Source organism: Pristiophorus japonicus, chromosome 14 (genome assembly GCF_044704955.1).
Source record: "Pristiophorus japonicus isolate sPriJap1 chromosome 14, sPriJap1.hap1, whole genome shotgun sequence".
Classification (NCBI taxonomy): Eukaryota; Metazoa; Chordata; class Chondrichthyes; family Pristiophoridae; genus Pristiophorus; species Pristiophorus japonicus.
This window is the reverse complement of record NC_091990.1, coordinates 158,776,862-158,792,576: the sequence shown is the minus strand read 5'-3', so window position 1 is coordinate 158,792,576 and position 15,715 is coordinate 158,776,862. Positions and strand designations below refer to the sequence as shown.

Here is a 15,715-nt window from a genome sequence, read left to right as displayed (position 1 = left end):
GACTCTAGAACTAGGGGGCATAGTCTCGGGATAAGGGATTAGCCATATAATACTGAGATGAGTGGAAATTTCTTCACTCAGAGGGTTGTGAATCTTTGGAATTCTCTACCACATAGGACTGTGGATGCTGAGTCATTGAATATATTCAAGGCTGAGATCGATAGATTTTAGACTCCAGGGGAATTAAGGGAAATGGGGATCTGGCAGTAAACTGGAGTTGAGGTCGAAGATCAGCCATGATTTTATTGAATGGAGAGCAGGCTTGAGGGGCTGAACGGCCTACTCCGGCTCCTAATTGTTATGTTCTTATGTTCCAAATAGACAAATACAACTAATTGTATGTGCTTGGAAATTAGTGTTTGTTCCGAGGGGAATTGTTAGCTGCACTGTGAGCTTGTGTCCATTTCATTTTTTTGGACTATGCCAGACTTTGTATAAATTATGCAATGTTTTGCATCTATGTGCCTGTAACATTATAACTATAAAAAAGAAAGACTTGGATTTATAAAGCGCCTTTCACAATCACCGGACGTCTCAAGGCGCTATATAGCCAATGAAGTACTTTTGGAGTGCAGTCACTGTTGTAATGTGGGAAACGTGGCAGACAATTTGCATACAAGCAAGCTCCCACAAACAGCAATGTGATAATGACCAGATAATCTGTTCTTTTTGATATGTTGATTGAGGGATAAATATTGGCCTGGACACCGGGCTAACTCCCCTTCTCCTCTTCGAAATAGTGCCATGGGATTTTTATGTCCACTTGAGAGAGCAGACGGGTCCTTGGTTTAACGTCTCATCGGAAAGACAGCACCTCCAACAATGCATAGAAACATAGAAACATAGAAAATAGGTGCAGGAGTAGGCCATTCGGCCCTTCGAACCATTCAATATGATCATGGCTGATCATGCAACTTCAGTACCCCATTCCTGCTTTCTCTCCATACCCCTTGACCCCGTTAGCCGTAAGGGTCACATCTAACTCCCTTTTGAATATATGTAACGAACTGGCCTCAACAACTTTCTGTGGTAGAGAATTCCACAAGTTCACAATTCTCTGAGTGAAGAAGTTTCTCCTCATCTCGGTTCTAAATGGCTTACCCCTTATCCTTAGACTGTGACCCCTGGTTCTGGGCTTCCCCAACATTGGGAACATTCTTCCTGCATCTAACCTGTCCAATCCCGTCAGAATTTTATATGTTTCTATGAGATCCCCTCTCATTCTTCTAAATTCCAGTGAATATAAGCCTAGTCGATCCAGTCTTTCTTCATATGTCAGTCCTGCCATTCCAGGAATCAGTCTGATGAACCTTCGCTGCACTCCTTCAATAGCAAGAATGTCCTTCCTCAGATTAGGAGACCAAAACTGTACACACTATTCAGGTGTAGCCTCACCAAGGCCCTGTACAACTGTAGTAAGACCTCCCTGCTCCTATACTCAAATCCTCTCGCTATGAAGGCCAACATGCCATTTGCCTTCTTCACTGCCTACTGTACCTGCATGCCAGCATGCCAGCTTTCAATGACTGATGTATCATGACCTCCAGGTCTCGTTGCACCTCCCCTTTTCCTAATCAGTCACTATTCAGATAATATTCTGCCTTCCTGTTTTTGCCACCAAAGTGGATAACCTCACATTTATCTACATTATACTGCATCTGCCGTGCATTTGCCCACTCACCTAACCTGTCCAAGTCACTCTGCAGCCTCTTAGCATCCTCCTCACAGCTAACACTGCCACCCAGCTGAGTGTCATTTGTAAATTTGGAGATATTACATTCAATTCCTTTGTCTAAATCATTAATGTATATTGTAAATAGCTGGGGTCCCAGCACTGAACCTTGCGGTACCCCACTAGTCACTGCCTGCCATTCTGAAAAGGACACGTTTATTCCTACTCTTTGCTTCCTGTCTGTCAATCGGTTCTCTATCCACGTCAATACATTACCCCCAATACTATGTGCTTTAATTTTGCACACTAATCTTTTGTATGGGACTTTGTCAAAAGCCTATTGAAAGTCCAAATACACCACATCCACTGGTTCTCCCTTGTCCACTCTATTAGTTACATCCTCAAAGAATTCGAGAAGATTTGTGTAGCATGATTTTCCTTTCATAATTCCATGCTGACTTGGACCGATCCTGTCACTGCTTTCCAAATGCGCTGCTATTACATCTTTAATAATTGATTCCAACATTTTCCCCACTACCGATATCAGGCTAACCGGTCTATAATTCCCTGTTTTCTCTCTCCCTCCTTTTTAAAAAAGTGGTGTTACATTAGCTACCCTCCAGTCCATAGGAACTGATCCAGAGTCGATAGACTGTTGGAAAATGACCACCAATGCATCCACTATTTCTAGGGCCATTTCCTTAAGTACTCTGGAATGCAGACTATCAGGCCCTGGGGATTTATCGGCCTTCAATCCCATCAATTTCCCGAACACAATTTCCTGACTAATAAGGATTTCCTTCAGTTCCTCCTTCTTGCTAGACCCTCGGTCCCCTATTATTTTCAGGAGGTTATTCGTGTCTTCCTTAGTGAAGACAGAACCAAAGTATTTGTTCAGTTGGTCTGCCAGTTCCTTGTTCCCCATTATGAATTCACCTGATTCTGACTGTAAGGGACCTACATTAGTCTTCACTAATCTTTTTCCTCTTCACATATCTAAAGAAGCTTTTGCAGTCAGTTTTTATGTTTCCTGCAAGCTTACTCTCCGTACTCTATTCTCCCCCTCCTAATTAAACCCTTAGTCCTCCTCTGCTGCACCGTCAGCACTGTACTGGAGTGTCAGCCTAGATTTTTGTGCTCAAACCCCTTGAACCCACAACCTTCTGTCTCAGAGACAAGAGTGCTACCCACTGAGCCACAGCTGACATTTTATGACGATAGATTGTACAGTGCTGGTGATCTGCAGCAAATATTTGATCAGTGCATGGTCCAATAATCAAATTCCCAACACTCAATTCCATGGAAACGCATGACCCAATAAACTGATACTTTATTCTTCGCTCCCACTTCCCATTATCTTTTGCCCTACTTTCCCCTCTCATTATTGAGTTTGCTTTCATTTTTAAGTTGTCAATTTTGTCAATTTTAAATTATTTTCAACTTTCTCCATGTAAAAGTTTAATAATTTCTTTATCCTCTCGCATGGCAAGGTGTTTAGCCTCCATTCTCTGTCTGACCTGAATTTCCTTTCCCCATGAGCCTTGCTACGCAGCAAGATCCCAGCCTGCGCAGCATCTCTGCTCTGGCAACCCTGATCCATATTGCCCCTCCTCTCAGAGCGCAGCAGTGGAGCTGGGCCTGAGAATTCAAACACAATAGGCCAAATTTGGCCAACAATTCAGAAGAAATGTTTTTACAACCAAATGGAGCGCGAGTCAGAAATTCAAAGCAAAACACAAAATAAGTGCGAAAACATGAAGGAAATGGGCCATAGGCGTTCAACCTGGAAGGTGAAAGAAAGAACTAGAGGAGAAAGACACAGATACACAAACTATGGCACAGGTGAATAGAAAGTGGGATACCTAGAGAAAAGAGATGAGATGGAGGTAAGAGCAGACAACAACTTGTATTTATATAGCGCCTTTAATGTAATAAAACGTCCTGAGGCACTTCAAGAGTGTTGTAAGACCAAAATTTGACGCCGAGCCAGCTAAGAAGAAATTACGGCAGATGACCAAAAGCTTGGTCAAAGAGGTGGGTTTCAAGGACTGTCTTAAAGGAGGAAAGGGAGGTCGGATGATCGAGAGGTTTTGGCAGGGAGTTCCAGAGCTTAGGGCCCAGGCAGCTGAGTTTCTCAGAGATTCTGAATCAGGTATTAGGCCCCTCATTAGCATATGCAAGGGGCCTAATGGCTTTCAGGCATCCACCCCAGATGCCTGAAGACCTAGAAAAAGATGGCAACAGAAAAACTGAGAGAGACGTGCAGAGAGAAGAGAAAGGCCTAGAAGTTCGTCTCGGGCGGTGCAAGATCGGCGGCATCGGACTGGCCATAACAGGCGGCCAATCCGCTACAACCCGCTTTGCGCTGCTGCCCAAGATGAATTTTTAAGCCAAAGTCTCTGAGTTATAGAAGATGGAGGAAACAGAGTGGATGATAAGGACAGAGAAAGGGAAATGCGAAGAATTAGAATGGAGGTTGATTAGAGAGTTATTTGCATGATGAAACAGTACATTTTATTTTTAGTTTTGCGTGTCAGAAAAGCTTTGACAGATCAGCTTGTTGAATATTCTTCTTGTCTCCACTGTTTGAATAAACCGATGGGGCCCATAAATTCACTTGGATTAGTTTTTAAGTGCCAAATGGGCACAAGGGCATGATCCCTGTGCCCGCAGTCGGAGGCCTGAGCCTCACGAGGAATTGGTCTTTTGGGCTTCATCTAAACACCCGCGGTGAGCTGGTGGCGTCTGCAGCGCCCCTACAGGCAGCTCACTCGACTGACGGTTCGAATTCTGGTTCTCCTGCCTCACCTTCACGTGAGTCTCAGATGGGGGCGGGGGAGCCAATCGCGGCCGCCAGGAGTGTTGTGGAGCCATGAGGAGCCCTCCTGCTCCTCTCCGCTTCACATCAGTTTTAAAAAAAAATTAATAAAACAATTTTTTTGCTGGTGGCACTGCTTAGGCCACATTCACATCTAGAAAACCAGAAGAGATTAGGCTCAACACCTGCTGCGCTCAGCGTCGCCCAGTTTCTCGCAGAGGTTCTAAAACAGACATTAGGCCCCTCATTAGCATATGCAAGGGACCTAATTGCTGCTTGAGGCAGCCGCCCCAGATACTTGAAAAACAGCCTGACCCAATTTTGGGTCGGAACGAGTTTCAGGTGCCCTTCCGGCACAGGATGTTCCCTGAATTTGCGTCTCGTGCCCATTATACACCCATAAACGGATGCAATGAGGTCTAATTTCTACCCCGTTGTGCTGCTATTACTCACATCACTTTGTGTTAACACTACTGGTCTAACACTCTGAGCTGCAAGTATCCCCTGGCTTCCACTGCTGATGTCTAGCTTAAGCTTGTCTAGTTTCGTCACTTCTGACACTGGTACAGAAATCAACCTTTCTGTATCCAGCAAAGTGTACATTTCTTGAGGACTGTAGAGTACAGACTGCATGCTTTTCCCCTGAATGTTCTCCCACCCTGACTAAAGTTGAATGATCACTCGATGAATTTTATTCAGATATTATGTTGGTAAGACTCCTCTATCTATGATCGTTTACTTGGAGCTCTTTGGCATCCCCTTCATTTACCGGTAAGTACTGTTTGCATCACATATTTTTGACCAGGGTTTCTCTAAAGACAGAATGGCTTTATGACTATGATTTAGCCTGAATTTAACGAGGATAATTGAACATTGTTAAATAACTATTGTAAAACACACAATTGACTTTAAAAATGCGCTACACAAAGTGTTTTATGGTTGAGGGCTTCCCTATGGGAAATAATGGGATTGCTAGATAGGACATTTTATAAATCAGTTCAAGTGTTTATCAGTACTCCACTATTTTAATCCATTAGTGCACTTTTCATTTTCTTCATATCTGCATTCTGATTCTAGCTTTTCCCATGCAAAGCAGAATATGGTAATACAAGTACAGCATCGAGAATCCGGAGTTCCGGAAACCGTATTGTTCCAGAATCTGGACACCGGGCCGATCCGTGGCGGGGTCATCCGGAATTCGGAAAATGTTCTGGAATCCGGACCACTGCCTCGGGCCATCGGGCTGTCACCGACCTCTCCCCCGCCAACCTCCAACCCCCGCCGACCTCTCTCTCACTCTCTCTCTCTCTCTCTCTCTCTTTCCCCCCCCGCCGACCTCTTTCTTCCCCCCTTTCCCCCCCCCCCCCCCGAGCGGGTGGGTCGGCCACTCGGCTGCCCGACCCCCCCCCACCCTCCGCCTTTCCTACCTACCTACTTACCTAGATGTCTCTGGACTCAGGACATCGGAAAGACATTCCGAAGTCCCGAAATGCACAGCATCCGGAGTGGCCTCAGTCCCGAGGCTTCCGAATTCTCTACGCTGTACCTATGCACCTAACCCATGTTCTGTAGTGTAGGTGAAGCTATTCTATAAGACATGGGACAAGTAACATGAAGAGAAGGAAGTTAGACTGCATTAATTATTCAGGAAAACATAAGGGGCTGGATTTTCAGTTGTTTATAGCCTCCGTTGGCACGTAGAGGGGACGTTAATGCGAGCGTTGGAGCTTAGCGACCGGGCGCGTAGCTTTTAGTGTCCCGCCGTAAAATTCATTACAGGTGTTGCGGGGAGGGGGGGTGTGCAAACCGCTAACGCCTGGCTACTGATGATCACTCCTGATCATGACGTAATTCTGGTGCAACGTGTGTGCCCCGGTTGCTAAATTGGGTGCGGCCGCCTCATTGAGCGCCCACCAATAACAACGTCTGGAAAAACAGTCAGTGCAGGCTTGCAGAGTCGTGAACTGGTGGCCACTTAAAGGGATGAGGAAGTGCTTCCCTCGGAGGTCACAGTCAGTGCAACGTTTACATAGAGCACGGTGCGTGAGCCTCTGAGTTTGCAGCGGCAAACAGACATAACAGTTTAGCTTGAGAAAAAATATTTTGGAAAACTTTAATGGGGTAATTACCAGTTCGCCAGCATTGCATTCTACATATTCTAGCAAGGCATCATGAAGAGAACCATTAGATGTCTAAGCAGGAGGCCTTACTCCCCACGGCTTTACCAATGGCAACGCTCCTACCTGGACCTGTCAGAAGGCTGTGTTTCCGAAAGGAGGTCATTACAGAGGTAAGCCATCTCCTGCAAGAAGACCTGCAGCCTCACATCAGCACCAGGACTGAGCTTCCTGTCACTGTGAGGGTCACGGTGGCACTCACCTTCTATGCCACCGGCTGCTTCCAGGCTGCATCAAGGGACATATGCAGTGTCTGACAATTCGCAGCACATTGCTGAATCTGCGATGCAAAACAGGCTCTCTACACATGTAGAACGGACTTCATTAATTTCCCGATGATCAGGGAGAAAAAGAATGAGCGAGCATGCGGGTTCGCGAGGATAGTGGGCTTCCTGAGGGTTCAAGGAGCAATTGACTGCACGCACGTGGCCTTGCCAGCACCATTCCAGACTGCAGAGGTCTTCAGAAACAGAAAGAGATACCACTCCCTAAATGTGCAGCTGGTGTGCGACCACATGCAGCGCATCCTCGCAGTCAATGCTCGCTATCCCGGAAGTGGACATGATGCCTTTATCCTGCGGGAGAGCACAGTGCCTCGACTGTTTCAGCCACCATGGCAAGGCCGAGGCTGGCTCCTTGGGGACAAGGGATACGGCCTGGCAACCTGGCTAATGACCCCCCTCTGCATCCCCACCACACAGACGGAGGAACACTACAATGAGAGCCATGCTGCCATCCACAACAGCATCGAGCAGACATTAGGGGCGCTGAAGCAGCAGTTCTGATGCCTGGACTGCTTTGGAGGTAGCCATCAATACCACCCTCAACAGGTCTCACTATTTATTGTCGTGTGCAGCACATCTTGGCCACCGTGAGGGCCCAGGCTTTTCCAGGTGGGATCGCAAGCCCACCTCGAGGACGAAGTCGACACCCCGACTGTCCGGCAACACGATGAGGACCAGCAGCAGCCACGGAGGAGGCAGCGTGGCAATGTTGGCAGCGCCAGGGCTATTCGGCGGCGGCTTCTAAGGGAGCGCTTCGCTTAAATGGAGGGAGCTGAGGGATGCAGCTAATAATGACTGGGTATTGTGCCATGATAATGCCACATCTCCATCAAAACTGAATAGTTAGACACCAGAGGCTGAAGGAAATGGTTAAACTAACATTTTATTTTGCAAACATGCCTTAAACAACTCCCAAAACCCTGCACCCTCCAATAAAATTAAATGGAGCACCCGCCCCTTCATAAAACTGAAACCTCCCAACATATGTACATCCCATGGCAACACATTACTCAGTGGATCCTACGCTGGCATTTCCCACATCTCAGCCTCTTCCCCATCCCTTGCCTACTGCTCCTCCTCAATGGGACCTCAGTTCCTGCAGCAAGGCCGCTTGAGGGCTGCTGATGTGTCTAAGGGAGACAGGACAGATGGCCTAGCATGACACCCTGGACCAGCTTGGGGCCTGGAAGGCCCGGCTGCTGACACCACTGCCTGAGAATGGGCGGGGCAGTCTCGAATGACTGGGGTGCAGACCATGGCAGGTGCAAAGGCGGAATGGCAGTGGTGGGACCCAGAATTATGTCCTCATGAGAGAGGACATCAGGTTCCATCTCGACAAACTGGCTGCCATTCTCCCGGGGCAGAGCTTCAGCATCCATAGCAATCTGGTGGAACGCAGATTGCTGGCCTACTTTGGCGCCGTTAGCTGCCCATCATCAACATCATAGGCAGTCCCTCGGAATTGAGGAAGACTTACTCTAAAAATGAGTCGTTAGGTGGCGGAACAGTCCAATACAAGAAACACAGTCCTTGTCACAGGTGCGACAGGCAGTCGTTGAGGGAAAGGGTGGGTGGGACTAGTTTGCCGCACACTCTTTCCGCTGCCTGCACTTGATTTCTGCATGCTCTCGACGACGAGACTCGAGGTGCTCAGCGCCCTCCCGGATGCACTTCCTCCACTTAGGGTGGTCTTTGGCCAGGGACTCCCAGGTTTCGGTGGGAATGTTGCACGTTATCAGGGAGGCTTTGAGGATGTCCTTGAAACGTTTCCTCTGCCCAACTTTGGCTCGTTTACCATGAAGGAGTTCCGAGTAGAGCGCTTGCTTTGGGAGTCTCGTGTCTGGCATGCGGACAATGTGGCCTGCCCAGTGGAGCTGATCAAGTGTGGTCAGTGCTTCGATGCTGGGGATGTTGGCCTGGTGGAGGATGCTAATGGTGTGTCTGTCCTCCCAGGGGATTTGCAGGATCTTGCGTAGACATCGTTGGTAGTATTTCTCCAGCGACTTGAGGTGTCTACTGTACATGGTCCATGTCTCTGAGCCGTACAGGAGGGCGGGGGACTGTTGGGGACCCAGACACAATGGCAACAGTCAGTGCTTGCGTGGCATCAATTTGAGCCGGCATCAGAGCACAGTGTCTTGATGCCACCACGCACTGAAGACATGGCAGAATGCAGGTGTAGCGTGGTGTCGGTCTGCCATTCAATGGCTATTGCCATGTTAGCCATGACCCGCATCATCATGTCTGGGACCCCATGGTCACTTGTGGCGTCCATCATCCATTGGTATCTACCAAGGATGGGTTCCTGAGATACAAATGAAAGGTTGAGGCACATTCCAACCAAATGCATCTATGCTATGCGGAATGCTCGCAGTGCATCTGCATTGACTCCCTGGACATGGCCTTCAAGTCCAGGTCCTCATCTGCCTGTCTGTGATCAGGACTCAAAGGCCGACTTACCCTCCGGAGAACTGGCCCCTGAGCTTCCCCTCGCGCTGGGTGTTGCTGCAGGCCACTGGGGCCAGGAGCCCCCAGTTCATCCAACCCTGGAAAGACGACCTCTTCCACCGAGGGGGACTCTCCACTCGCTGGCAATGAGGATGTGTTGTGCTGTGGGGGCACACTACTCTCCTCCTCCTCATCTTCCCTGTCGTATTAAGACGTCTGCTCACGGGCAGGCTGCCGCTCTTCTGGCTCATCACTTGGAAGCACAAAGCACAGAAGTGCGGTTATCAGCTGGGGAGGGGGCAGGAAGGCAAGAAGTAGGGGGGCATCGTTATTTTGGTTGCAATGTTGCAAGGCATATGGCCTCCAGACTAAGAGGACTCGCACAAAATGCCCATCTCGTTCACATACTGTCACTGTCGAACAGGCGTTCTGCCTCTCCACCCTCCACCACCACGACTGCAGTGCCCATGCGGGCGGGCACTTGCTCCTCCACCTGGACATAGGGCTCACCTGCGCCCCTACGGTGTAGCGAGTTTGACCTGCAATAACACAAACAAAAAGTTATTAGTGGCTGTGAAGGTGCTGGTGTGCCACATGTGTATGCAGTAGGGTACTCGCGAGTAATATGGCAAAATGTGCATATCTGCATTTCATCCTGCATGGCATCGCACAGTGGATGTGTGAACGATGGGTCTGGGGCACAAGCAACTACCAGTAAGTATGAGACTTAGGCCTGTGCCTGCATATGAAGAGTTGAAAGTTGCTGCTAGGTGGACTCAGGCAGAGTAAGGAGCTAGAAGGTGAGAGACACTTGGATGGGCAGGGCATGTCTAGTGAGGCGATAGAGAGATCTCGGGCTTCAGCAAGGAGGAGCATGGCCTGGTAAATAGAGAAGGGGTAGGCACTACAAAGTCTTTACATTGTGTGAGACAGTGAGGTCCACATGAAGGCATTGGAAGGTGAATGGAAAGAACACTCACCCTGATTACCCTCGTAAGGTTGATGAAGTTATTGCAACATTGCATCGCTGTTGTGGCCACCGTGTTCTGGGCTGCAACAAGCTGTGCCACCTCTCTCCACAGCCTTGTCAAAACCCTAGCGGAGGCCTTCGCCGCCCTCCAGGCTGGAGTTCCAGCGACTTTCCACTGCCTCCAGCAAGACAACAAAGGCGGTGGGCGAGAAGTGGGGCGATAGCTGGCGTCCTCCTTGCTCCTCTATTTTCGCGCTCTGAAGCCACTGTGGAGCTGGAGCTGCTCTTGCGCTAACTTACCTTGCCGCGCATTTAAGACTCTGATTTTCCCGGGATCTGAATCGGAGATCGACGCATGCGCAGTGGCTCCGCAAAATTTAGCGGCAGAACTTTTGTTAGCGCCCCTCCGCACCCCACCCCACCACCCCGGCCAAAGTCAAGTGTGTAATGGCTGATTTTGTGCCACCTTCAGCTCTTTGCCCGATTTCGACAAATTTCTCGGTGAGAGGCGCAAACTTTTTCAAGACGCTAAAATGACCACTCCGCCTGGGTTTCCGCCCCAACTGAGGCACGACCGAATTTCTCCCCTAAGGGGCACAAGAAATTGCTATGTGAAGTACAGTTTATGCAGCAAGCAGGACAAGAATGGGCGTGATTCAGAGGTCAGCACAGCAAGATACTATCGTCCAATCTGACTTGGATCCGTTTGTCTTTTATATTCATGAGGAACTTGCTGCTCAGATATAGCTGAGGTTTCACACCGCAGAGCTGAAATGTAATCGGGACACTATCTGTTGTTGAACATACTCATCAAGAAGCAGGAAGGCCAATGGTACTCCTGTGGTATAGGTCACCTATGCCACACCTGGGCTAGAGCAGGTGAAGAAATTTGCTATACTAACTGCCAACTATATCGCTTCTCGGCCTTTTGGCTAAGATCATGCGTAACTGACCTGACAGGGGAGTAGCCACCATGACCTCCGGGTGGTTCTCCCTGGATCAGGAAGGTATATGCTTGCTTTTTTGGAAACAGGAGGTGGGTGGGGTGGCTTGACCCATCCACCTTCACGGAGGTGTGTGGGGGACCTGACCCATCCACCTCCATGGCACGAACCTGGTATTGCAGTACTTCCAGGAACGGTGCAGTGGCTCTAGGCCTTTTGGCTAAGAGCATTGGCGCAAAGTGATCCTTGGCGTGTGCAAGGTGACCTCTGGCGTTTGTGATTTGACAAAGAATTGGAACAATTGGCTACGAATTTCAAAAAAAAAAAAAAAAACTGCCAACTATAACATTCCTTCAGATTGAAAGTATGCTATTTACCATGCTTCTCACTCTCAATGCTTTTGGTCAGGCTTCAATTGTGACCTGGCTAGAATAGTTTGAATCAGTTTCACGTCCTATTAGAGGTCCTTTTCAATTGTGAAAACACTAGGGGCTAGACTTTCCACTTCACATCGCCCATCTATGGCCCAAAATGGACCTCTATCGCCCATTTTGAGCAAAAAGTGGAAACTAGGCCCAAAATATCGCTGGAAAAATAGGCCCGCAAGTTTCTACTTTGATTGCTGAGATGATTGCCCACACAAGGCCCATCCCAAGTTTCAGCACTTAGTATGCACTTCGCTGGGCCGATGCAAGGCCCAAAAGAGTGCTCAAAAATAGTTGCTTTTTCAGGGCCTTAGAGGGGGAAATGGGCACTATGGACACCATTTTTAGCCTCTGAGGAAGGAGGATGGAGATTTGTTCTGAGTTATTTAGAGTAAAATTGAAGCAAATTATACTCAGAAATTTGGGACAGGGAATATAAATAAGTATTATCACCTTATTTATGCTAAATAGATCTCATATATTGGAATTATTTATTAATTAGCTTTTACGTAGTGAAGTTATTTAATATTCCATGGGGGAAACAGAATAAACAAACAAATCTGCATGAAGAACTGTACGTTGTAAAACTTATGTAAGTAAGAGAGAAGGTACAAAAGTTGTAGAAAATGTTTTTTTTATCAACAAACAATTTTTTTTAAGAACTAATGAACACCCTCCCTCCAACTCCCCCACCCCCTGCACCAACCCACCCTTCCCTCAAAATCCCCAAAACGTTAGAAGAAGAAATTGAACATTTTAAAGAACAAGCGACCATTTTAGTCACGCCAACGAGCGACCATTTCAGTCAGAATGGAAAGTGAACAGTTAAGTAATGATAACAAGTGAACAAGTGAATATTTAACTATTTAATATAATTGGCTAATTTAGTAACAATAACAAGAGAATAATAGCGATACTAACAAGTGAACATTTTAAAAGAAGTGAACAATTGAGAAGCACTCCCCCCCCCCCCTCCCTACCTGCTGCTACGTTTCCCTCCAGATCCTGTCCCACCCCGTGTTCGCACCCCACCCGCCCATTTTGGTCTACGCAGACTGACACCAAGACGTCGTGCAGAGTGGGACGTCAAGACTTCCTGCCGTGGTGGAGGTGACAGAGAGGAAACTGAAGCCTGAGGCTCTACTTCCGAGTCCGGAGGAACTGTGCCCTCTGTACTTGTTTGCGTGCTCGGGGTGTCGCTGCGAGCAGACACGACACCTTGGGGTGCAGCGCCGTGTCCAGCCAGCAATGCATGCCGTAGGGCATTGGTTGTGGCTGTCTGCTGCCGAATAGCCTCCAAGGTCTCCCTTGCAGTCAGTGACTGGTCAGAAGACCAGTTGGAGAAGTTCTGGCAGAACTTGCTCCAGGATGCTGGAAACTCGCTCCAGTTTGCACAGAGAAATCAAGCTCTCTGTCTGGCCCTCCAAGGCAGGCGATTACTCGCCTCGCTGACCGGACCTCCATGGGGGTCGGCGTTTGCAATGTGATGCGCCTTGGCGTCGCCACCTGCACATCGCTTGGTCCCGGTGCTTCTTCCATCTCAACCGAGATGGCCGCAGGTTGGTCCCCCCGCCCCCCCCCGCCCCACAAAAAAAATCTGCTCTTCTGCCGTCTCCTCCTGAATCTCCTCCTCCTCCTCCTGCTGATATACAGCAGCAGGAATCTGCAGTTGCTCCTCTTCTCCTTCATCCTCCTGCGATCTTGGAGACTGTTCAGTGGTAATGGATTCCACTGACTTGACCTTTAATTTGATAAACAACGTTTAACAATTCAAACCATTGCATTACAATTTTTTTTGAACTGAAAACATTGCAATGCTTTCCATTACCCCATATGCACAAGTGATCACAAGGTTTAACATGACCTCATTCGAAGATCGAAAGTACATCACAATTATATATCGGATTATATTATAATTGCATAACATTACATGTGTAACTACGATATTTTCAATATTTACTAATGATTCACACATTGCACAATGCACATTTCTCATTACTCACATGTCTCGAGGGTGGGTTCGGCCACACCACGGGATGTGACCAAACGGCTTTCTGGCCCCACCAAGGCCACCGCTAGCTCCTCGTAAGCACTTAATGTGTGCATCATGGCAGAGCCCCCGCCCGTCCTGCGTTGCTCCCAATTATTGATCGCGATCTTCTTCTGTAAATGATACGATAACATTGCATGGCATAAGCAAATGGATCAGGCAATTTAAGACATTGAAGACTGACAGATTTAAATGTTCTATTACAAATTAGCATTACGTTGCATATTTCACACTACAACATTTAACTTTATGCTGGGTTGCATAAATTTATTCATAATTTAGTTATGTTTAAATGTAACCAAATAACATTGCAGATTCTAGTTACTATTTAGACCATTAAATAATACATGAATATAAATTTCAACTTGCTGTCGCAGCTGCCAATAGGCTGTTCCACCGTTTGCGGCACTGGTCCGGTGTGCACGTTTCATTAGAGGCCGACGTGACCACGTCAGCAATGTCGGACCAAATCCTCCGATATGCACGGGGTGGAGGTTTCCCATGCCCACCCCGTGTCAGATCCTCCCACCTGGAGCTGACAGCATTCATGAGGGCCTCATTGGCATCTTCGCTGAAGAGCTTTGCCCTACGCCTCTTAACTGATCCCTCCATGTCGATTAATATCGGATAAGTTAGACCACAAAATGCTTTCTCCTCTCTCTCTCTCTCTCTCTCTCTCTCTCTCTCTCTCTCTCTCTCTCTCCCCGACCCCCAGAGCTTATGAGCATGTGTGATGACCCCTGACCTCCCAAAAAGTGGGAAGGAGCATCAACTTGAAAAAGAAATCAAGCTACATGCGCAGTATAGCATTGCTAGGGAAGCTTTTTTTTCCATTCACTTCCGTTTTCTTTGGGCGATCATGAGATCGCCGAGAAATCACATCGCCCATTTGACATCGCCGGGATAAGGCCGAGTGGAAAATCGCAAAAAGAAAAATGGGCCTTGAGCCGGCGATCAGCACGGGCGATAAATCCCGCATCGCTGGAACAAGGCCCAATTTTTTCGGCCTCAGCCACAAAGTGGAAAGTCTAGCCCCAGTTGTCTCCCTTTCATAAAAAGAAATCGATGATTTCTAGCGTGCGTACAATATGCACTTGTGCTATTATATAACCAGTACATTCTGGAGGACATATTTTACTCTGCCTCTTAAGGAGAATGTTGTGTCTCATCACTCAACTGTAAGCTAGCTGCTTGATCCGGTTGATGGGAACTGAACATATTAACACTTGGGTGGAGTGGTTTTATTTGAAAAAAGAAAAGAAAGACTTGGATTTATATAGCACCTTTCACAACCACTGGATGTCTCAAAGCACTTTACAGCCAATGAAGTACTTTTGGAGTGTAGTCACTGTTGTAATGTAGGAAACGCGCTAGCCAATTTGCACACAGCAGGCTCCCACAAACAGCAATGTGATAATGACCAGATAATGCTTTTTTTTAACGTTGATTGAGAGATAAATATTGGGCAGGACACTGGGGATAACTCCCTTGCTCTTCTTCGAAATAGTGCCATGGGATCTTTTACGTCTACCTGAGAGGGGCCTTGGTTTAACGTCTCATCCGAAAGACAGCACCTTCAAGTGGAGCGCTCCCTTAGTTCTGCACTGGAGTGTCAGCCTAGATTATTATTTTTTTTTAATGTGCTCAAGCCCCTCGAGTGGGACTTGAACCCACGACTTTGAGGCGAGTGTGCTACCCACTGAGCCAAGGCTGACACAAACGGGAGAAAAGAAATGGGTATGGCATGACATTTCTTAAATAAATGGACGTCAATATTTTCCTGGTTGATAGTAAGACTTGAATGTGCAATTTGCAAAGACATTGGAACAGTTCACAAGTCAGTTAATAAAGTCCAGCATAATATAACTGTGTTTTAATAAGTACATCGTGACTGTGCTTTTATGCTGCTATACTTTGCACTGAATAT

At 47.6% G+C, this 15,715-nt stretch overlaps 1 protein-coding gene and 1 pseudogene across 1 annotated transcript in view; both read left to right on the top strand.

Moving 5' to 3' along the window:
- LOC139280163 (protein kinase C-binding protein NELL1-like) overlaps positions 1 to 15,715 on the top strand; it is a 1,006,941-nt gene that overhangs the window by 36,535 nt on the left and 954,691 nt on the right. The gene's annotated exons all lie outside the window — the stretch shown is intronic.
- On the top strand, positions 11,282 to 11,520 carry LOC139280347 (U2 spliceosomal RNA; annotated as a pseudogene).